The 23346-nt window shown below is 38.1% G+C and overlaps 1 protein-coding gene across 4 annotated transcripts in view; it reads left to right on the forward strand.

The window, feature by feature from the left end:
* The first annotated feature begins 670 nt into the window (after nt 1-670).
* LOC131682087 (klarsicht protein) overlaps nt 671-23346 on the forward strand; it is a 721076-nt gene continuing 698400 nt past the window's right edge. For 2 of the 4 annotated variants that reach the window (XM_058963293.1, XM_058963295.1), the window contains exon 1: nt 671-1267. The gene's annotated coding sequence lies outside the window, so the exon portion shown is untranslated. Of the gene's footprint in view, nt 1268-1323; nt 1992-23346 lie in introns of those variants that run through there. The other 2 variants (XM_058963297.1, XM_058963294.1) reach the window with 2 other exon arrangements.

Here is a 23346-nt window from a genome sequence, read left to right on the forward strand (position 1 = left end):
TGGTAGTAAACGAAAGAGAAAAGTTTTCTTTTTCATAAACTGTTGTGAACTGTGTTCGACTAGTAACGGTATGTCTGGAATTTCCATTCAAAGTGGATTTGGACAGTTGGCTTTTAGGCCGTAATCATATGTTTGTTAATACAAATTGCATAATGCTTTAATAACTCAGAATAAGTTTTTTGCAAAGTATCCCTGTAGCTTGCATCTTTTCTTATTTGAGAAACCTTTTCTCTATTGTATATTGCCAACAGGCCGTGCTTGATGTTCGTCTGAAACTTTTAATTTAGAATGGATGACAGTTGACTTTAACGCCTTTATCCTAATTCATCTATAGACATATAGTAAGATCTGCAAAAGTTTTCCCGAAAAAATGGCAACATTCGTGTCGTATTCCATAAATTTATTCGGTAATTTAATTTAATTTAATCGTTTTTTATTAATCTACCCTAATTACTACAATTCGCACCTGTATCAAGCAGTAAATCACATGAATTCTGTAGATTCGTATATTTTGCATGTGTTTCACTGAGTCACGTTACAACCTATCGCAGTTGTATGCACCTTGAGCTTTCGTTAAGTGCAACGAAACCAACATCACTCACACATCCAACCGATCTTCCATCAGTCAAAGCAAGCTAGTGGTAGTGTGCCATCAGTCAGACAGCAGTCGCGCTCCGTTCATCATCACAGTACACACACGACGGCCTGCTTAGTTGAGTTGTGAGTGGTGAAGCAGCAGGTCGAAGAAGAACGAATATTGAACTGAAGAAACGCGTTCGCGGTTTACGGTTTTTTTTATTGCTTCTTCGTCGTGTCGCGCTGGATTGTGAAAAAGACTAGCGATATTCGGAAAGGTGTGTAATGTTTTTTAACTTTTTCGGTGTGCGAAGTTTTTACTCAAATTTAACGGAATCGAGACAGCAAGTACTCACACGGTTTTGCTGCTGTGGTTCGGCAATTTAAAGCCGAAGAAGAAAAGTGGATTTTGCTGTTTCTCGAAAAGTGAATATCGCTGTTGGAAACGTTCCAAAGTTCCAGACCTGTGAAGATAGTGTTTCCGTTCATACGAGTGCCTCTCTGTGTATGTGTGCGCAAAATATTCTCGACCTGTTATTATTGTTGTGTTTGCTGCTAGTCGCGGAAGAATTCTGCAAAACGGAAAGGTCTCCCGTGAAGTAGCAGATTAGGTTTTACAGTTTCTCGAGGATATTCAAAACAGCAGCGATTGGAGCCGTTGTCAATGATCAGCGGGTGACCGCAATTGAATGTAATAATTGTTTCATAATTATTGGTTATATTATATTTGCTAAACAGCAAGCTTCTATTAAAGATAAATATTTAATAAGGTATCGCACAACCCTAAAATACAGATTATTGATGAAATTGGTTGTGCTTCACGCGATAACAGTGTTCATGTCTGGTTGGCCTTGACCGGTTAAAGTTGACAACCGTACGGCTGTACAGTAACAATTAGGTTTCCTATTTTTATACTCGGATTGTTCCCCAGCATTGTCCAGGTTTTATTCTTGGATTAAATAATTCATGTCATCGAATAGTGTTCGTATTGGTGCATTTTCTGTTTTGTTCCATGCCACGCGAAGAAGAAGGCAAAGAATCGCTATAGCGAGTGAGAAATAAATAAGCCTACTGTGGCTTTTAGTCAGAAGAGCAGCAGTCATCAGAGTGGAAGAAAAAGAAGTGCTCCTCCATTGTGAGAGTGTGTACGGGTGGTGCTTTTAGTGGTTGTTCCGTGCCGAACACGGTGTGCAAGTCGCAAAGATCGGGAGGTCAAAGTTGCCTCCTCTCAGCAGCTAGTTTCACGCTCGAAACCAAATCCAATCTCGAGAGTGGAACACGGTAGGTTTGGCCCACACAGCAGCATAGGTCTGCCTGCCGAAAATCTTTACCTCGGGCAAAATTGCATAATAACATCTATGAACAGCCAATATTGAGCACGGATCAAAGCAACCAGCGGTGGCGACGACAGACAGGTATTGTAAACGCGCTCTGAACAATATTTTCGCAAACAAATTTGGGACCCCATGACGACAGTTGAAGTGGGGCCAATCGCCTTCAAACTGGCAAATGGGTATAGATAGGCCTTCACCGTCACGATCATCGTCATAATCATCATCGGCGATTATTATCGTCGTCAGTGTAGGTTTTGCGTACATGCGATAATTTGGCTGCATGTGCACACACTGTTATAACATGTTAAATTCTACGAGGGCAAAAAACTGCGAGATCGTTGCATACGCAAGCAGACTGGGGGAGAGACTTTTTTCCCCTTTGCACTTAATGTGACCAGGTCGAGATGGGTTGAACGCATACTGAGCTGAGGCAGTTCAGGTGCTTGGAAGTTGTTTTTTTGTTATTGTATTTTATTGCACAAGGTGCAACTTGACATGGCAGATTGTTCCGCATATCGGAAAAGGTGGAGCAGGTCGAAAATAAATTCGACTACTCTGCAAGACGTAATGTCGCAAAATGGGCAATTTAAAAGCATCAGGTATTTTTTAAATCCATTCCAGGCTACAACCTTACAAATTTTCAACCTTCGATCGAGAAATCCCGGATTTGTAGAGACGAAAACTTTCGGATTCTGTTCAGATAAGAAATGAAACACCCTAAAATTTCCAACCTTCGAATGGAGAATTTCTGGAATCAGTTAACTTGAATTATGAAAGAATGGTATCTGGAAGCTCAAAACAACGGTGCCTTCGGAAAGGACGGAATCCAGGTCGAAGAGTCATGATCGACAAAATCTGGGTGGAAGAAGAAGTGCCTTTTAACTGATTGGATGGCTCTAATATTTCCTATTTACCCGAACGGTCATAAACTCGGGACGTAACGGATCCTGAACAAGGCCTATAAATTACTATACCTTGTTCTGTTCAGCAGACTATGCTGAATCCTTTGTCAACGAGCACTACAATGTGATTCGACAAGGAAGTTTAGGAAACGGACCCTGAATCACCATCTCTTTGTGGATTTTAAGGCAGCGTTCGCTTCAGTGAAACAAAACAAATTGACTAGGGGAGGCGTACAGGAACTAACTGCTAGACAGAAATCATGGGCTGAGACCGGATCCATTGAAACATCTGTGTACATGCTCCTCTCGGTTACGTATGGCGCTTATATTTGTACAGCATACTACAAAACACTTTTAATCAAGGCATAGTAAAGTGATTAGTGCGTAGAAGGAATCGACTCTTCAAAACTCGTCCTTGTAGGCGATACTTATAACAGTACAGAGTAAGCAAGTGTTCGAAATGTGTCAATTGAAACGTTCCTGTATAATATCAAGAGAAACAGAATTAAGTTTCCGCCCGTTTTCATTCCTAAACATCAAAATCAGTTATGAATTTCTTTGGAAAATACGAGCTGTACACTGCATATCTGGCAATCTCTCCGGATTGGCTACTTGTACCCTATTTCTTTGCATTCATTTGATAGTGAAACTATTCCTCTAAATATAACCGTTTTTATATTTAAAATTGATTCACTATAACTAAAAATATGCAACAAAGTCCTCCCATGTTAATGCGACATGCACCATTCTTGGAATCTACAGATGTGAAGCACTACCGAGTTGAACCTTGTAGCTACAGTACAATTTTTTTTAGTTCAGTGAATATCAGTTTTCTAGATTTGATACGAGTACAAAGACCATTCATAAAAAAGATAAAAAAATTGACGGTCCTAGATGACCGCCTTGTGGATGTCGTCAGACATATTCAATATGCGTGGCCATGAATTTTAATAATTTTAGTCGCGTGGTAGAAAAACTACAGACGCGTACTACAGTGTTTTTTCATATAATTAAGACACGTTGACGGAAGAATTCTGCACTTAGTTTATGACGACACATTAGAAAAAAGTAGAGGTGTGCGCAGTTCAGGTAATCGAAGGTAGACAGATACGTAGGGTGTTCGAGTTGAAATGATTACAGGCATTGTGTCCTTCCGTTCAAATGGTTTGAACCATTTTTTTTTTCCTTAGCGAAAGATATGGCACAGTAGTGTAAAAGTGATCTGTTAATTGGACCAACGATTAGCAACTAAAAAGGGGGATAAACAAAGTTTTTATTATCATCATGTGAATGCAGCATGGCGGAAGCTTAGTGATGAGTCTAAAGCCTACTGAAATGTAAGTTGTGGTTCAGATGATCAAGACCAGTATTTATGTTGCCGCTTGAAAGTGCAATTTCAGAGATGAATAGTGTCCTATTAAGCAGTGACAATGTGCGACAAAGATTGCTTCTGTTTCATTACTGGTTTGTTTGTAATTACACGATACAATTAATGCACACAGCTAAACAAGGAGATCAGCTCGAATTCTTATAGTTTATCTAAGGCCAAACACTAATTATTTTTGCCCCATGTAAGTTTGTCATCGTTTCAAAATTATGGTCTAATCTTAATGTACAAACTGCAGACGCTCGTGGCCTTTTTTCATTCAGTCCTTCTGAGAATAAAACTAAGAATTAACGTTTCGGCTTTGTTTCATCAGTTGAACTTAACGTCTATGGCGAACTAGACTAATGAGACAGAGTCGGCCGTAGTTTTGCCAACAACTGTCCTCAAGCATCAAATCTCTTTTTTCAATACTTTTGAAAATTAGTTGTGGGATTTGCGTTTCGACTTCATCTCATCAGAAACCGACACTAATTTAGTGACAAGACTAAGCTAGCGCCGAATTGACGCTTTTGTAACTCGTTATTTGTGATTTTCGCCATTAAATAATATTTTAAACATTTCATCAAATATTGTTACTGCACGAGTTTGATATATTGAGGGAAGTTGTTCCTGTCATTATCACCTAAATGCTCGGGTTGTGATTTACAATATTTTTTAAATTTATTACTCTTGATAGAGTTAGCTTCTGTATTTTTATGTTGTGGGCATTAAAAGACTCGACACTTCTTTGACACCAGCTGCAAAATTTATCAAATAGATTCCGTAGCACACGTCAATCGGTTTCATCTCCTATGACAAGAAATATTTTCAAGCTATCGACCGAAAAAAGTTTTTCTACACGCATTAGAACGAAGACTGCTTCATTCACGAACAATGAAAATAGTAGCATACCTAGTGTACCACCTTGAGGAACAGGTGATACACTAGGTACGGGATGAGGGATTCAGACACGTTGTCACTAATTTGAACAACGACCTCGCATTGTACAGGGTAGGAACGAAGTCAGTGGTAGAAACTGTTTCGAAAACGGCCTTAAGATCTTTGTAGACCGTGTCCACCTGGAGTTTACCGAATATTTTTCTGTGCAAAATGATGTGAACCTAACTTGGTTCGTCTCAACTGATCAACCCGGGAAGTCGCCATGCTGATAAATGCTGAATAGCTAAAAACAGCACCTCGCTGATGAGCGATTCAAAAAAAATTATCTTAGCAAAAAGATTCTCCGGTAGTTCTCAATGTTGTTTTTACCAACTTTCTTGTATATCGGAAACATGACTGAACACTTTCAATCATCAGGAAATGTTGAAATGATACATTGAATAGGTGATGTGCGCCGAAAATATCGGAACGCTTTTTTGCGAACAGCTGAAAACACTTAGTCATAGAGCATAAGACGATTTGGTTTTCCGTATTGTAGAGAAAATTGATCCACAGATCTAACAGAAACATCACCAGTCGCGTTTTCGAGCTCGATATCAAATGACGCATCAGTCGTGAAGACACTCGAGAAGTAGCCTCACAAATGTGGAGCATTTTGTCGCCGTGGTAGTCGCTACTGCGCCATTGTAGACTATGCTAGACGGAAGACCCATATCCTTACTCTTCGCATTTACGAAAGTCTGAAAAAGGGGTTTGATATAGCACGTTTGAAAACACGACACTGACTATGAAAACAAATAAGGGATTTCCTCAAGGCGGAGTTCTGTCACCCTTATTGTGGTCATTAGTTGTAGACCAGCTATTGAAATCATTAACTGAAATGGGATACGAAGTGACTGGATTTGCAGATGATGTTGATGTTGTAATACTCGTGAATAGATAATGTGACCACATTATCTCAAAAAGCATTGCGAAAAAACGCTTGGAAATAGGACATCGTCGATTTGTGTACGTATGCAAAGCAATGACACGAATACGTTTCAGATTCCGAAGTGCGGCGTTGAACCAGGGCGGTTGATATTTTGGCACGGATTTTTCAACATAGTCAAGCAGTAATGTGTTTTAGAGATCAACCGCAGCATCTACATCCACTTGATCATGTAGTACCAGTCGATACGCAATAGGGTGGGCTGTCGTATTAATAGAGCAAAATTAGCCTGATCCACAGAAAAAGCTTCTTCATATTGTAATGAAGTAACGGTAGAGATTAGTATTTCCAAAAGCGGGATTATAGTTATTCAAAGGAACGATCACAGTGGAAGCTTCATTCACAATCACAGAACACTCAGGCAGAGCAATCCCATTGCCGAAGACAAGATCAAGAAAACGAAAATGATGGTTGGAAATCATGCTTACTTGATTTAGTCACTAAAAATCCATGCCGTCCAGTAGTAAGCGGCTGGTAGGATTTGTTTTATAATGTTTCGTCTGATAACAGAGCTGACACTCTTGAAAATTGACAAATTTTGCGATTCGGTTTTGTAGGCTCAGATGAAAGGAAACAGTTTGACTCACCAGCATTCTCGCGAGATGAGCACTGTTACGTGGGAAGAAGTTTAACAAGTTACAAATGTAACGGTTTGTAATTCTTCGCGTTGCAACATGAGGCTTACAATAAAACCTATCAGCACCGAATTTCGTATATGATGAAATTGTATATACGTGATCTGCATAAACTTAACCTGCATTTTCATCTTTCATAAACGTTCCATCTCTCAAACAGAAGGACGGACTCGGCAATATTGAAAATCAACCATAAAACTTCAAAGCATCGCTAATCTCGTTCAACCACCAACACACAGCCAAATGATTACCAGTACTAGAATAAAAGTAACCCATATCTCACGCATCAGCTCAAAGACACGGGATCCGGTTATACCGTTTCGTCAATGGTCATTTCAATGAGCACCATTTCCCCAATAGATAATTTCCACGATGAACGTTCATAAAAATTGGAAACAAGTTATTCTCGGAGCGTAGTAGGTGTTAGCTCTACCGATTTTCCGACGACCCATCCGAGAACGACAGAGAGCAAGCGATACATATCAATAATGAGAGGGGGCTGGGGGAATAAAAAGTCAGAGAATTCAGTTTGCCCTGAAAAAAACCGTGAAGTTTTAAGGGAATTTTCACCAGTAAACGCGTTTAGATCGATATTTGAATAATTTTTAGAAATCAAGCGTAAAACACTACCCCAAACATTTCTAGTGGAAACATTATCTTCTAGATAGCATAAAAATAAATTTTTATGAATATTAAACATATGTGAATGTCTTGTGGTAGATTGGGTTACGCTTCCTCAGCCGGCAAGATAAATCCTTGTTGATAGACTAGGCATGCTCTGTTTTTTAAGCGTAAGCCGTAAATCCGATAACATTTACAATGTATAAATGGAATAAATAAATGAATAATGTTTAGATTAAATTCGGCGTGATTCAGAATACACGTACAGCTACCAATTCAGGCATACTGTTATACTAGCTGTAAAGCCAACAAAGTGTCCTTTATAAAGAAACGTGAAGCCTAGCTGGTAGGGCAACCGTTTATGGTCTCGCTGATAAAGGCTCTGTGTTGGACTTGATTGCTGTGGATGTTTTCTTTGTAGATTTACGTAGTGCTCCGCCTGATTACTGGACCGGCTCTTGGTCTTGAATTGCTCACACAATGGTCAGAAAAGTAGCATTGTTTCAGATACGACATCGTAGGATGGGAAAAAACAGGTCGACCTACCCTCATTCTCACGAGATGAACACCGCTCGAAATACGTATGATGAAATATCGACAGGATTTAAATGTAACGGTTTCCATTTCTCTGCTTTGCGACATGGTGCTTAAAATGATCTTATCAGAATTGTGCGGTAACATAACCTCTAGTCGTACAACGTGTTACAGGTTGTTAAACTGTCAACCTGTTAGTATTTCTTCTCCAGCTAAGTATTGAACGTTATCATTACTGAATTTCGTATATGATGAAATTGTGTTTAAGTAACTTCCATAAGCTTAAGTTACCTTTCTTCCATAAATATTCCATCTCGCAAAGAGAAGTTTTCTGCTTACTATCTGGTCACCCGATGCAAACAACCCAATCTCGGGGCGTAGTAGGTGTTAGTTCTACCGATTTTCCGATAAACCTTTCCAGAATGATTGAGAGCAAGCGAGAGACATTTCGAGAACGTTTTCGACTCGGCAAGCTACACTAGGAGTATCAAATTAATACCAGTCAAACTTGAATTGACGCGTACCTGGACTTACAATGATTTGGTACACCAATATTCGACTGCGAAGTCTGAGGCGATATTCAGCGAAAAGATTTAAATAACTCTTACTATTTTTCCACCTCTAACATGTTTAACATGGAAATTGGTCTTTAGAATACCACAAGTTATAACATAACTGCTTGGTCGTATTGGGAAGAGAATTAGGCGAATTAGTACTGCTAGGATTATAAAAAGATGCGATAAGAACAAAAAACTACAGCCTCACTAAATGTCCCACAGCTGCATTCGTTGCTGCATGAACAGCAGCTACTGGTTGGGAAACCGTTCGTAATTTATCGGATGATGTTGAAACCGGTGTGTTGGATTTGGTTACAGTGGATGATTTTATCATGGCAGTTTGTGCGTAAGATTTTTCATAATGTTCTGTCTGATTACAGAACTGACACGTGGGGATCTGGTTTTGATATGTACATTTTGTTGTCTGATAAATATTTATGCCCCATTTTCGGTAATATAAACTCAGATAAAAAGGACTAGCTTAAGCTTCCCGTATTCTCACGACACGAGTACCGTTGAAAAACATCTGGGAAGAAGTTCGGATAGGTTACAAACGTAATGGAATTGTTTATATTCTTTCGATTGCAATGACCTTATCGTAAGTAACCCGTGACAAATGACGGTAACAGTAACCAATGGTCGCAAATATTTTCTGGCATTAGCTCACATTTTCCTGATAAAATGTTTTCACGAACAATCGAAACGCACATTCCATAACTAATTTTGGTATAGGTATTGCGCCGTCTATACGGAAAAGCGGTTCTCACCTAAATTTTTCTACTTAGTCCATCTTACATTGGCTTGCTATGGTGAGCCAAATTTCGATTTTACTAGTTCCCATCAGGTTAACAGAACTACTTTTCTTGCGGGACATCACGTTCGACAGGAACACAAATTGTTTCTCCGTTTTTGGATCTAGTATCAATCCGGCACTTGCTTAGTCTTGTCACTAAGTTAGTGTCGGATTCTGAAAAAACGAAGGCGAAACACAAATTCCTTAACTAATTTAGTTATTCAAACATTTTTACGAACCAAAATATAAAAAAAAATTCACCAAAAATTTCTGGGGGTGCGCACGCGTCTTCTATAATGGATTTTCTTCTAGAGATTGTGAAAATTGAATCTCTGATACCTACAGAATCCTCCTTAAGTCATTTTATTATTGATAGTGTATAAACAAAAAGATGGATGAATTTTGTTGAAGATAAAAATGTCTAATAATTAGGATATTGACATTCCAACTGTAATCAGGGCCGTAGCATGGTCTTTTGGCGAAGTGTCAGCTTAGTGACCACTTGGGTGTTTACTTTGGTTTTCCTTCTCAGTTCGATTTTCGTGCAATGTACATGGAGATGGCACTTATTTTATGACTTTGTAAACCGAATCAATATTTCAACGCTCTTGAGGTTGGCGGTCATTCGGGACAAAGCAGGTGAAATAAAATGGTTGAAAGCTGCAGTATTTGTCCACGCTAACAGCATTGACAGATGTTAATTGTATATAAGACTGATTAGTAATGTATATTACAATGTCCCCGAAGAACGGTACTGGAAGGTTACTCCAGGATTAAAGAATAAATGATTTTTCGGGAGGCTTTGTGAAGTTAGTTAACGCTAGGTATTCAAAGGCGACGGGCGGAAGATTCAACAATCCGAAGAATTTATTTGAATATCTGTTCCTTCACCAATCGTCAGTTTCATTTCCGACGGTTGTAAACTCGTAAAAATACCGAAAAACTAGATTTCCAACAGATCTTACTTTAGCTCGTTGGTGTTTGACTGTCGCTCATTTCATGTAAAATTCAACCACAAATCTTGAACTGTATATTCTTGAAATCACTTGACGTAGGGTATTTAATTTAAACAATATTCATGGGCTCAGAATTGTGATATCCTGTGTAAAGCAAGAAAGTGACATTACTGGCGATAAGTCTTTTATGAAGGACAACCGCGTCTACACACCTGCTCATACAGTTGAGATCAACGGTGCGGTCACCGATTAAAGTTGATCATGCGTGGATCTGCGACTGTTTCAACGACTCCTCGCTTTAGTGAGTAATGTTTTTTAACCGACTGGATGGGACAAAATTGTATGTTCCTTCAAAGTTGTATCGAGTAAGCTTTGGCGAAACTGCTTTGCCTTATTTGACAAGATATTTTATGCCTGTGCGGCTGTTTGCATCGTGCGCCATGTTTTGCATCAAATGCAGCCAAATGGGCATTTGTAGCGAGGGAGAGTCCACGTGATCTATTACCATACCTCGCCTACAAACAGCTCTAAGCAGAAATATTAAAGGGAGCTACGCCAATCACCACAACAAAACGTTATGCTCTTATAGCTCAGGGAGAGTGTAGCTTTGCCGATTTCCACGTTGAAACATCTGTTACTGCTCCTTAAAACTATGGGCGGATGAGATTCCATGTAAATACAAATATTCATTCTCGTGGGAAGTCCACCTACATCAGCTTGAGTAAGAGCTGGCACAAATTCATAGCAAACAACTCCAGGTTTTAGAAATCTGAAACCGAACGTGGAGTTTCCCGCTCTTCCCGGAGATATCTCAAGTGACATTTCAACTAGATATTACACTTAGTGCAGTACTGGCTGGATCTAGTTTGGACAACTGCAACTTTGTGTTATTGCGGAACTCGTCCCGGTACCGATTGTTTTGATCATTCCGTTCGATGTGCCAAATAACTGTTCAAAAAAGGCTGAAATTTAACACTTTGTATGTTCAGAAATATTAAATGCTTTGAAAATCCAATCGCCAGTGTCAGACAATTTTGAGAGTGCACATTCCGACTGAAATTTCCAGGGATACAACATTTATTTGCTTTCAGAGGGAACTGCTAGGTTTTGCTTGGATGTTATTTATTTTTTTTTCATTTCGAATCGTTTATTTTCCATTTAGGCCCTTTAGTAGGCAATTTCGGAAAAAAAGTTTTTCTCTTTTTCAAGAACCTTCAGGTGTAATAAATAATATATCGTTACAGGGTTGAACAGAGTCAAACTCTTTTCGAAAAAATAGTATCCGAAATTCTTGAGCTGGTGACGGCAGAGATGGTTTTTGAAAGCATTTTGTAATAGCGGCTTGCGGACGGTTTCCTTAAAAATCGCTTTTTTGTTCTGGGCCACTTTGTTGACAAAACAAAGCGAGAGTTTACGTGGTATTTTACCACAATCCATGTATTATTCAATTTTTTAATAGTATATACCCATAATTGGTGCTTCTTGCCTCATTGGAACGGTAGGAGACTGTGTAGCTAAGACAGTTCATTATTCGTGGAACAAAGCGACGAACATGGAAACAAATCTTACCGATAACGACAATGCGTTGCCTAACACGCAGTCACTCGAAACACAATTGACAGACGGTAAGCTTTTTCACCTCTTTTGAATCATACTAAATTGCTTGCAATCAATCCCATAATTCGTTGGTTATCAATCTCGATTGAATGATAACACCATCGATCTCAACGTCCCTTGAGGGGATATACACACGGTGAAAGATTGCAGGAAATAATCCCGTTGGCTTGCCAATGAGAATGCGAATTTTATTATTAGCTTTCATGATCTTTTCTACATCTCATAATCAGGAAATCAAATATTCAGAAATAGGAATAATATTCAGCGCATTTAATTAACGCCTAATAAACACTAGCGATGGCCCAGATATAGAATCTGAGTAAATTTAAACTCTAACAAGAGTCAATTTTATGTTAGAAGGTAGAATAAATGTTCTTTCATCTCGTTATCTATCTAACAAGCAAAATCTATTTCACTATCTAAAATGTTATCGTTGCTCTGTTGTGATGAACACCAACACTGTCAAAATTATTTTCTTGCCGTTCGTGTATACTTGATAAAAATTCTGTGTCGGGTGTCAAGCTAGGAGACATTCGTCGATGTCACCTGCTATTTTTTTTTCGTCGTGTTGCTTTTGCTAAAGGCAAAATGCGTTTAACCCTGTTTTACTGTCGAAGCGAATACTTCTCATCGTTTCCTTATTGTCGCCTTTTGGCATTAACACTATAAGTGCAATCCCCTTCATTCACTCTGCACTTGTGGCTTATAAAAACCGTTTATAATTCTTTGTTCTCTCTGGAACAGACTTCCTTAACTGAAGCACAGACGTCTTATCTGATAGTAAGAACTAGAATCATGACGCTCGAGTTTTAAGACCTTCTGTATTATTATGGAATCCTTCTATCCACTACACTACGAAAAGGTTAGACATTTGAGCCAAGGTAAACATGCTTCCGATTTACATATCAAACCCATACTACATTTCAAAAACAGTCACTTAGCAGTATAGTAGTCACATTTGAAGAAAAATCAGTAAGTCACATTGTTAAACCGAATCTGTTTCTAAGGCCGTGTGGTGTCCGGCTGACTCCCATGTCGTAAGAGGCGACTAACAACATACTAGAAATTACTAGGTATTGCTCCGTACCGAAGACTTAACCTGAACGGACCTTAAGCTTTTGTATCATAGCCTTTTTTCATTCTGTATTGAGTGAATCACTGACATATAGGCACCTTTTCTGATTCGCTATTCCCGATTGTGTACCAATGTTTTAGGTTTCTTCTGGCGGTTGTACAATAGACGTCAAAGATGAAGTTTAATTCTACACTAAGTAACAGCATATATTAATATACCGGCTCTTCCACGCCAAGGTATAACTTGATTTAGTTTAAAAACTGTATCTAAAAAAGCAAATTTTCATACAGAAAATTTATTGAATTGGCCCAAGATGGATTGCACAAAAAGTGTTTTGTGTGGCAAGCGATCTGTCGATGTGTCAAAATAAGCCATTTTTTAAAATTAAATCTGGAACCGTCTACCGACAAATCTACGTTCGAATTCCTTCAAAAGTGACTTCTTGAAATCCCATGAAGTTCTGACACTAGCTTTGTACTACTTTTGCTTTCCTAAACAGTGGTAAACATTTTAATACTTCAGAACTTCGCTCTGTCAGAAAGTGTAGGGCCATCAGAAGCTAAAGCTTCGTAAAATCGTAAATCCTGGTCCTTTCATCATTTTTTTCCTGCGCAGTACTCTGTGTCACGCTTTCGAGTTTGAACCGTTCATATGGTAGTCGGTCTTTGCCAGTATTGCTCTTCTCCCATCCATTCTTCTTCTGGGTCGCCGATGGATTAAGAGCCCCCTTATATTTATTACGCATAATAAACTTGTCGTTTGCAATTTGGTATTTAACCCTATTATGGAAACGTGTCTGACAGGGAGAGTGGAAATGCCAACTTGTCATTAAAATTTCGCGGTGAATTTTTTTCACATTCATTTGGGATATCTTTTATACTTTTTGTACGCTTGCTTTGTACTGCAAACTTTGGAAATGTTAATAAAAAGCAATACTCCCGGTGCGTCGGCTGTTCGGAGTTCAAATTGCTCTTTCGAATTCTTGGAAAAAGACTGTGAGCGACTTTCGTGCATATTACTAAGATCATATTGTCTAGAGATGAATAGATACTTCTATTATATTCCACATGGCTTTGTCCTGCTATGCAATGCCCCGCGGAAGAATAATTATTAAAATTAAATTATTCGAGCGGCATTCGTATTTCTACTGGAGGTCGCCCACCTGAAAACTTTGATCTAAAATTAAATGACAAAGCGCGTGAGTACTATATCTACCAAATCACAATATCTACCAAAATATATCCTGATTCATTTCCCTACCTACCAGCACCATCCTGCGACACTTTTGGATGATGCAGAGAATTCCTCGATCATAATAGTCACAAGTGTTGAACTCACATTCCTTCCCATTCCAGAACTGACCTGCATGGGCGTGGCCATCCACGTTATTGATCATACTATAATCTTAGTCTCTTTAGGTTACTCGTTGAGTATGATGTACTACTCCCAAGTATCATACAATCGGCTATATATGCAATTTCTACAGGCTTTGATCACTCACGGAAATCTCACGGGCGGTCAACTTAGCTAAGCTAAGCATTGTTAATCCGAATCTGTTTCTATGTCGTTGCGTTTTTATTTTTTTGCCTGTGTCTTTATAATATTAAGTATCATTTCCCTTGAGAAATGCTACCACTAAAAGTCGAAACGTCGAGTAGTAAAAAACTCGCGTTTTGCTTTATATTGAAAGGAATTTGATCTGCAGACGTTTTAATCAAACCACGTTACTCGAAGAAAAAATGCTTTCTCAAATTCAAAACTTCCGGTTATACGATGCGAAAACAAGACCGTTACAAATCCCACCCATTTGATAATTTTGTTTAGAAGAAATTTGCCATGACTATCAGTTGTACCATTTATTCTCTTTTGTCGTGTGTACCAATTTAGGATCTGTATTAGATTTTGTTGACGGATAGCCATTTTAGAGCGAATCAAAAATTGGAGCTAGGCAGCCTCATAATTTTCCATTCAGAATCATGGCTCATATTTTATTTTTAAGGTAATGTTTTCAATAATACATATTTTGACGCGATCGAACACATTAACGTACAAACGGTTGAGCCCTTCGCGATTATACACGCTAAATCCCTCCCCCCGCACAATGAATACCACATTCAGAATCACGGCCTGCTTCAATTGGCCGGTGTTAGGTCAGACCGGACTAAGTGACAGTGCATTGATTTCGAGAAAAACGCGTTTAAAGTTTGAATCGCAGCATCCTTTACATTATAATTGGAAAATATTTTTTACCATAATTCTTGTTTATTGTTTCATATTTCAAATTTGGTAAAAGTGGAATGTAGATGAAGAAATTCTTTATCCAGTGCTATCATTAACTCAATTTTTGATGTTTTGCGACTTGGTCCGGTCTGACTTAACACCGACAAATTGGTCTTAAGCATTATTTTAGTGGGTCACATTTCCAGTAGAGCAACTCTCAAAAAATATTTTCAATAAGACAATAGAGGTCAGTTGAAATGTAAAAAATGCAAATAGAAAAATGGGCCTGATCAAAATTCATCATGTTTGGCACAGACTGAGAAAGGCGGTTTTTTTAGCTCCGAAAGCTCCCTAATGGGTGAACTCCATCAAAAGTAATTTGACGAAAATGTGATTCGATTCCATTTTGCATCATTTTAGGATTGCGGTTCTGATGTGTACGTTATTGGTGTTAATGAGATGTTTGCACTTTTTATTGCAGTGCAGATCCATGAAAAATGATGGAGGGGTTTTAGCAGCTCCTTTGCAAGAAAAGAGTGTTCAAAACCACTTCGCCTCAATCAATCAAAAACTGTATAATATTCAGCGTGGCAATAGATAAAGATTAAGAATTCATACTACACCAAAATCACAGATTAAATTATTTTATGCTCCTTTATAACTGACATTTATCGGTCCTATCTTCATCATATCGCCTTTATAACTTTTACACTCTGAACTAATGTGGATATATACTGATACATTACAACCGTTCGTTATACACCGCAGTTAAACATTCCACGGCCGGACGGGACAGACTATCAAATTGCAAATAACGGGCCATATGAAGCCGGGATAGGTGTGTGGCCTTAACCACAACTAAACGCCGCCGTTATATTCATTTAATTTGGAAAACCAGGCCAACGCGGTTTTCACCGCAGAAAACCAAGCTGCTTCTTGACTACCGTCGCGCGGCCAGATACCACCATACTATCCTACTTAACCACCATCCGAAGCGCAGCTGAATTTAATTTCGCGCGCTTATTTGTTTTGATAACAGAGTCCGCGGCGGCGGGATGTCCGCCGGTGTGATTACACGGTTGTTTCGTGATTGCGCTTTTCTCACAAAACGGGAAACGTTGCACGATCGTTCGGAATTGCTTTTCTGTGTGAGGACCGATTGGCAAAGCTGTTGTGTTAGACATCGGTTGAGATGTGCTATTTTTGTGGTGTTTCGGTTGTATTTTAAGCTGGTTCCATCAATGACCAATTAAATGGCAGAATTGGCATGGGGCAATTTGAGTCTCATATGTACACAGAGTTGTCTGAGTCTGAGGAGTACCTTGGTCAAGTGTATCGAACGATGGGATACAATCGAACTATTGACGTAACTAATAATTTTTTAATCAATTCATTGAAAGTTTATATTGAAATACTAGATTACATTATTTTAGTAGAGGAAATGAATATAAAAATATTGCACACCAAACCAGAGCGAAACGCGTTTGAAATTAAATCTGCATTTCATTAAAATAGAATCTCCAGTCTGCAAACTGCGCTGTTTGTTTCGATCTGAAGCGTGCCTGCTTTTAAACTTTCCATCACACCCCGTTAGGCAGATCAACGTAGTATCAGTTTCGGATGTAGTAAAATTTTCGAACGATCGCAAAACTAAATAAACTCGCTTCACTTCCCTCGTCGTCAATCGATCGCAAAGCGGAGAGGCGAACTAATTTGCATCTTCCAGCAAGCGCCGAAAAAAAAACACACACCCGCCTAATTAGACATTTTTCCTACTTTATAAAATGCACACAGATGTATGTTGAATTTTCCACTTGAAGAGTGTTATAATTTATCGGATCACTCGCCCCCCCCCCCCCACGACTCCGATTGGCCATTGTGAAAAGTAACTGGATTAAGAGGCTCGTAAAAAATTGCTATCTCTCTCTCACCATAATCGCTCGTACGTATGAGGTATATATGTTTCGTTCCTTTCTTCGACGGTTGAATCATCCCAGCTGCTGCAGGTGCTGATCCAGCCAATCAGCTTTGTTTGCTACTTTTAATTGGTGGCGCCACGCTCCGCGCGCATCCGAGTCATTAAACATTTCGAACTAAGCCAGAAAACTTCACTTCCAGATCCACTTCAAATCTTCGGTGGTTTCAGATAAACGTTGATTCCGAATTCCGGGAACGACAGCGTAAATAATCCGAAAAGGGTGGTCGCGTTTGAATCAGGTAAGGATTTTAAAAGCTCGTTTTCGAGGTCAGGCTCAATTCGGCGGCAAAAAAGAGACACACTCCATTACCCTCGGGCGGTTAGCTGGCTGGGGCATTGCATTGTTTTGCGTTAGGTCGTTGTGCGCGATCAGGGCGATAGGTGTAGGTTGGTTGGTTGATGGTCGCGTGGTTGCTGCTACAGTGTACCTCAGATTTGTTTTGTTTTGTTTTTAGTTTCAAGTGAGCCTCACTGCTTTATGCAAATTAGCTGGTTTTATGGTGTGTAGTACCTAGCAATTAATAAGTTATGGTGCCATTGTTGTTAAATTAGTCGCAACAATCGTAGAACAACTTGATGGCGGGGGTGTTAATAGCATTTTGATAAGCGTGAACTCAAATTAATGTTAATTGGCTAACTACCAGCTGAGAAAGTAATCTGGATTCCCATTAAAAGAATTTGATCTGCAGACGCTTTAATTGAACAATTTTTACTTTGTTAAGACTAAGAAGCGAAAGCACTAATAATAACACTAACTTTCACTTGCCTTCAGAAGTGAAGAACACATTCAAAAGTTAGGATTTTTTTATGCAATTTTTGCTTCGTTGGTCAAGCATACCCACAACGGGGAATTCGTAATAATCAGAACAAAACACCGTAGCGTAAAACAACCGTAACATTTTTAGGTACCTGTATAAAACATCGCCAAAGTTTGAGAAATTAGATTTTCTATAAAGCCTGTTGAAAATCAATATTTTCCAAAGATTTGAACATCATTCCACAGAATTTCTTTCAAGGAAAAAATTGTTCGTATCACAAATAGGTGCAGTATTGAAGGCCAGCCCCTGAAAGTCTTGGTCAAATCGCCTCAACTTAGCAAATTTTAGTAATATGATATAACTGATGCAAATTGGTAACTGGTTTCCATTCTTTTGGGATAACAATCCTCAAAAATGATTCTATCCTCATGCATGATTCCATAACCATCATTACACTCAGACAAAACTATGCATATTTCCCAGGCACATCGATGTCTTTTGGATTACTTGCCTAGTTGATTCAATAAATACTAAACAAACAAAAAAAAAATAGTCTCCTTAATTCAAAGATATGCCAATTTGATTACCGTCACCTCCTTACCTTACAAGCTCCCTTACACTGAAAAAAATGTTCCTTAAATCGTAAATGAAGTGCCATGAATTCGTTTCTAAGATTACGAAAACAGGACCTTGAGTAAAAATCATGTGTGTTATACAAATAATTCATTTTTTTGGTTCTTTACGTAAGTGTCAAGACGCTATACAAAACTTTTTAGTGGTATCCAACGGGGAAAACAGATCTAAATAGTGAGTTAAGCGATTATGCAATTATGTGAAAAAAGCCCCCCAGAGGCAGGGTTCAAACTTGCAACCCCTGAAGACTCCGGCCCAATGCACAAATCCTTATGCTATCCCTGGAATATGATGATGTCCCAGAAAGAACGCATGATTATCGAATAGGCGAAAGTGCTCGTATCTGCTTCTAAAGCGAGGTCACACACAACCGTAGCTGTCAACCAACACATTTGATCTAGTTAATTTCCCTTCTAGATACCACATGGTCCGGGTTTTTATTGTGATCTGGTGTCTAATTTCAATTCATTACCCATCCTACTTCGGTGGGTGACAGAGCTAAAGAAGACTGTCGATTTCTGGTCCATTGCCCATTTGCGGTTGTGTGTGATCTCGCTTTAGAAGCAGGGTACGATCACTTTCGCCAATGCGATAATCATGCGTTCTTTCTAAGACGTCATCATATCCCGGGGATAGCATCAGGGGTTTGTACATTGAGCCGGAGTCCCAAGGGTTGCAGCTTCGAATCCTGCCTCTGAGAAGATTGTTTTTTGCACATAACAGTAACACCTGCATTACGTTTCTATTAGTGGAGTTACTTGTTATTTTGTTAACTCCAGTTCACTTCGGTTTCCAGCATGTTATTATCAAATCGATTTCCTGTGCGTGAACTGGTTCACAACTTTACGAACATTATTTATGAAACCAGATGGATCCACGATTTCATTCAAAGATTTAGGAATTTGAGAGTTCGGCTATATAGAATGCTCAGATTTGGGATTTATTACATCTGTAACATGACCTGGTTTTCGTGGTTGCAAATTAGGTAAAAAATCAAAACATATATTCTCGTCAACTATTTTATGAAACTTGGAATATTACCCATGAATCCATTGGAAGTAGATTATGATTCCTAATATATTAGTCACGATTCAATGACCGTGCTCGTGAAACAGTTAACAAAATCATAGAATATTATTCATGTATTCATGAACAGGTTTATACTATATTATATTAGTCACACACTCCATTTGTGCTCTCAAAATAGTTCACAAAATCGTGAAATATTTTTGAGGTTCATATACATGACCTAATTCATGATTCCCAACAAACTAGTCACGACTGACCATTCTAGCTCGTCAAATGGTTCACAAAATCATAAAATATTCATGTATTCGTGAACTGGTTCATGGTTTCCAGTTTCAATTTGATAAAGGTTCAATGCGATGTCCGGACAAAAAACGAAAACTGCGTGGGAGATACCAGAAATACATTACAAAGCCACAAATCGTGTTCGTAATATAGTTCACGATACCGATAATCAGTCATACATTTATGATCCACTTCATATTGTTACATTGCGCCCAGTAAAAAAATCAATGGTAATTTAAAAGTAGCCTATCACTATAAGGCGAAGGAGAATTGCGAATATCATGTTAAAATTGTTGATATCATGAACATGAGTTGCATTACTTCACGTGTCAAATTCGAAAGTGAGCTCAAAAATAAGATATCACGATAACATGCATATAAATTTCGAAAATCGTGACTACGATCTTGAAATCGTGAACATAAATCGCGTTGCTCTGCCAGACAAATCCTATAATAAACTCATAAATAAAATTGCACGGTAACAAGAAATACGAGAAACAACGGAAATCGCCGCAAAGCTCCTGAAATCATGAGCATCGTCGGTTCTGTTAAGTTAATATAGGTTATGCAAACCAATGTATCCCCAAATTATGAATAAGAAACATGACAAAAATTAAACATTTCTAAAGAGCAATTACAGTAACCCAACCAAACATTAATATGTAACGCATGTAAATGTATATTTTTGGTGCTAACTTGTTTTTTGAAAACGCAAATAGTTTCTTGAATGCAAGGTATTCATAATTTCAGAAACTCAGTTAATTAATTCTTGATTTAGTCATAAATTAATGAAAGATTTTTCCGTGTATAAACAAATAACGAATAATTGAAATTAAAATTAATTACATGGCACTACATTCACGTTACCAAAAACGTGAATGTAGTGCCATGAATTCAGTAACAATGACGTTTTTATGTTACGAAAACAGGGCCATGAACAAAAATAATATGTTTTATAATAGTGTTTCCATTTTAAGTCAGTAACGCCTAAATTTGCTTTTATTTGTGGAAATATTTGTTTTTGTTTTGTGAACTTCAGTCATGGTTTCCGCCATCTCATTACTAAATCGATTTTGTGTACGTGAACTAGTTCACAACTTTATGAACATAATTCATAAAACCAAAGGTTAAATCGTGATTTTATTCATAGCTTTTAGAAAATATATTTACTCATGAACTATTTCACGAAACCCGAGATATTATTTATGAATCCTTTCAATCATCGTGAATTATTTCATAATTTCAAATATAATAGTCACGATTCAATATCTGTGCTTGTGACATATTTCATAAAATCGCACAATATTATTCATGTATACGGGAACTGATTCCTGATTTCTACTTCTAGTCACAACTCACCATTCACGATCAGGAACTAGTTTAAAAACCATGAAATAATTTTTATTAATTTTCGTGAATTAGTTCATGACTTACCATTCGAGCTAGTGCAATAATTCACAAAATCAAAAAATATTATTCATGTATACGTGAACTGATTTATGATTCCTAGCGGCTAACCATTCATTCTCTTGAAATAGCTCACAAATTCATGAACTCTTATTCATAGAAAAGTGAACTGATTCATGACTCCTAATATATTAGTCACACCTGGCCATGCGCGGCCGTGAAATAGTTCACACAATCAAAAAAGTATCGTTAATGTGCTCGTGAACTAGTTCATGATTCCTAGTATAACGGTCCCGACTTACCATTCGAGCTAGTGCAATAATTCACAAAATCATAAAATATTATTCATGTATCTGTGAACTGGTTCATGGGTTTTGTCGTGAAATGTCATATATTTATGTACAGCCTATAGTAGGACATATAGGAAAACTATTAGGATCTCGAATATCATTATTCATCTTAATAGGTTCAATGTAATGTCTGATCTGAAAACGAAAACTGCGCTGACCATCAAAAATATATTATAGAGCCACGAATCTTGTTCGTGATGAAGCTCATAAAACAAGATACCTCGAATCATTTACGGTTTTCTGAACCAAATTATATTGTCACGTTACTTCGTGTACAAAATCCGATAGTAATTAAACATGGACAGTAGTCACATTACTGCACGTGTCAAAATCGAACGTGAGCTCAAGAATAAAATATCACAATAACGTGAATTGAAATTACGGAAATCGTGACTGAGACCCTGCAATCATGAACATAAGTCATACTACTCGTGAATAATATATCACGAAAACGTGATTAAAACCCTGAAATCGTGCTACTCTACCAGAAAAATCCGATATTAAACTCTTAAATAAAATATCACTATCGTGATGAGAAATTACGAAAAAGCTCCTGAAACCATGACCATCGTTTTAGTTGATATACTACAAACCTGTTTATCCCCAAAGTATAAACAAGAATCATCACAAAAACTAAACATTTCCAGGGAACAACCACAGTAACCCAACCAAAACTTGCAATGTAACGCCATGTACATTTTTGTGCGAACTAGTTTTTTCAAAGCACATAATTTCATGAATACGAGGATTATAATCCATAATTACAGGAACTTAGTCACGATTTTCGTAAATCGCTCAGTTCACGAAATCGTGATTTTTGTTCATGAATTTATGACCGGTTTCTTTTTCGTGCAGAGATCGGCCGTCGCAAAAATACTGCTGTATTTTCGCTGTAATCGACTTGGTTCTCAGAACTACCCTACGAACAAATGATTATGGAAATCTAGCCATCAGATCTCTTTAAACATTTCTTGTGATTCCACGGAATGTATAGGAATACCTAATTATGGTGAAAGCTATACAGCTCAATAATAAACGGAATTTCTGTTTTAGCCAGGTGCAGCACTGTTCGTTATCCGGAGAAAACCAAACAATATGATACCTTGAGCCAAACCCGCTAAAACTGGGGATAAAAGAGTTAGGAATTGCAAAGAGACACCCGTGAAGATCTTTTAACAGATCATCCTTCAGCGTAATCCAAAAGTGATCTTTCTCCAACTTTGCTTGCACTCGATAAGTATTGAGACTCGAAGATTGTACACAATGAGCCGAAACATTGTTCGAGAGAGCACCTCTGCGATTGTGCTTTTCTCATCTTTGATTTTTATTAAAAATTTTACCCATTTTAAAGGAGTAGAAGGAGCACGCATCTCGCAACTGTCAGTATTCACACCTGATGTTTTGAAAAATGACTCAATTTTTGATTCACCGAAAATCCGAAAAGGAGTGAAAATGATTTGCACGCATCAACGGTTTGATCAAAAATATTGTGTAATTTACATTCTAGCAAACTCCAAACAATTAAATCCCATTTTATACTACCACTTATTCAGAATTGAATTAGTACACATTACAACCGCAAGAGGGTACTGCTTCTAGACGTTTAAATGATCAAAAACGATATACTTACGATAGAGATAACGACGGTTCGAGCTCATTTGATACAAACCAGTTTGCCAACTCATACGTAATACCGTCAGAGCAGAAAGTTTCATCTAACACCTCTTCTCAACCAGCTCGGTTAAATGTTTGGCGATTTCCTACATTAAGTGTATAAAGATTTGTACTACTTAAGTATTCCATCAATTCGGCGCCTCAAATTGATATCTGAGCTG

The sequence above is a fragment of the Topomyia yanbarensis genome, chromosome 2, assembly GCF_030247195.1.
Source record: "Topomyia yanbarensis strain Yona2022 chromosome 2, ASM3024719v1, whole genome shotgun sequence".
NCBI classification, from domain to species: Eukaryota; Metazoa; Arthropoda; class Insecta; order Diptera; family Culicidae; genus Topomyia; species Topomyia yanbarensis.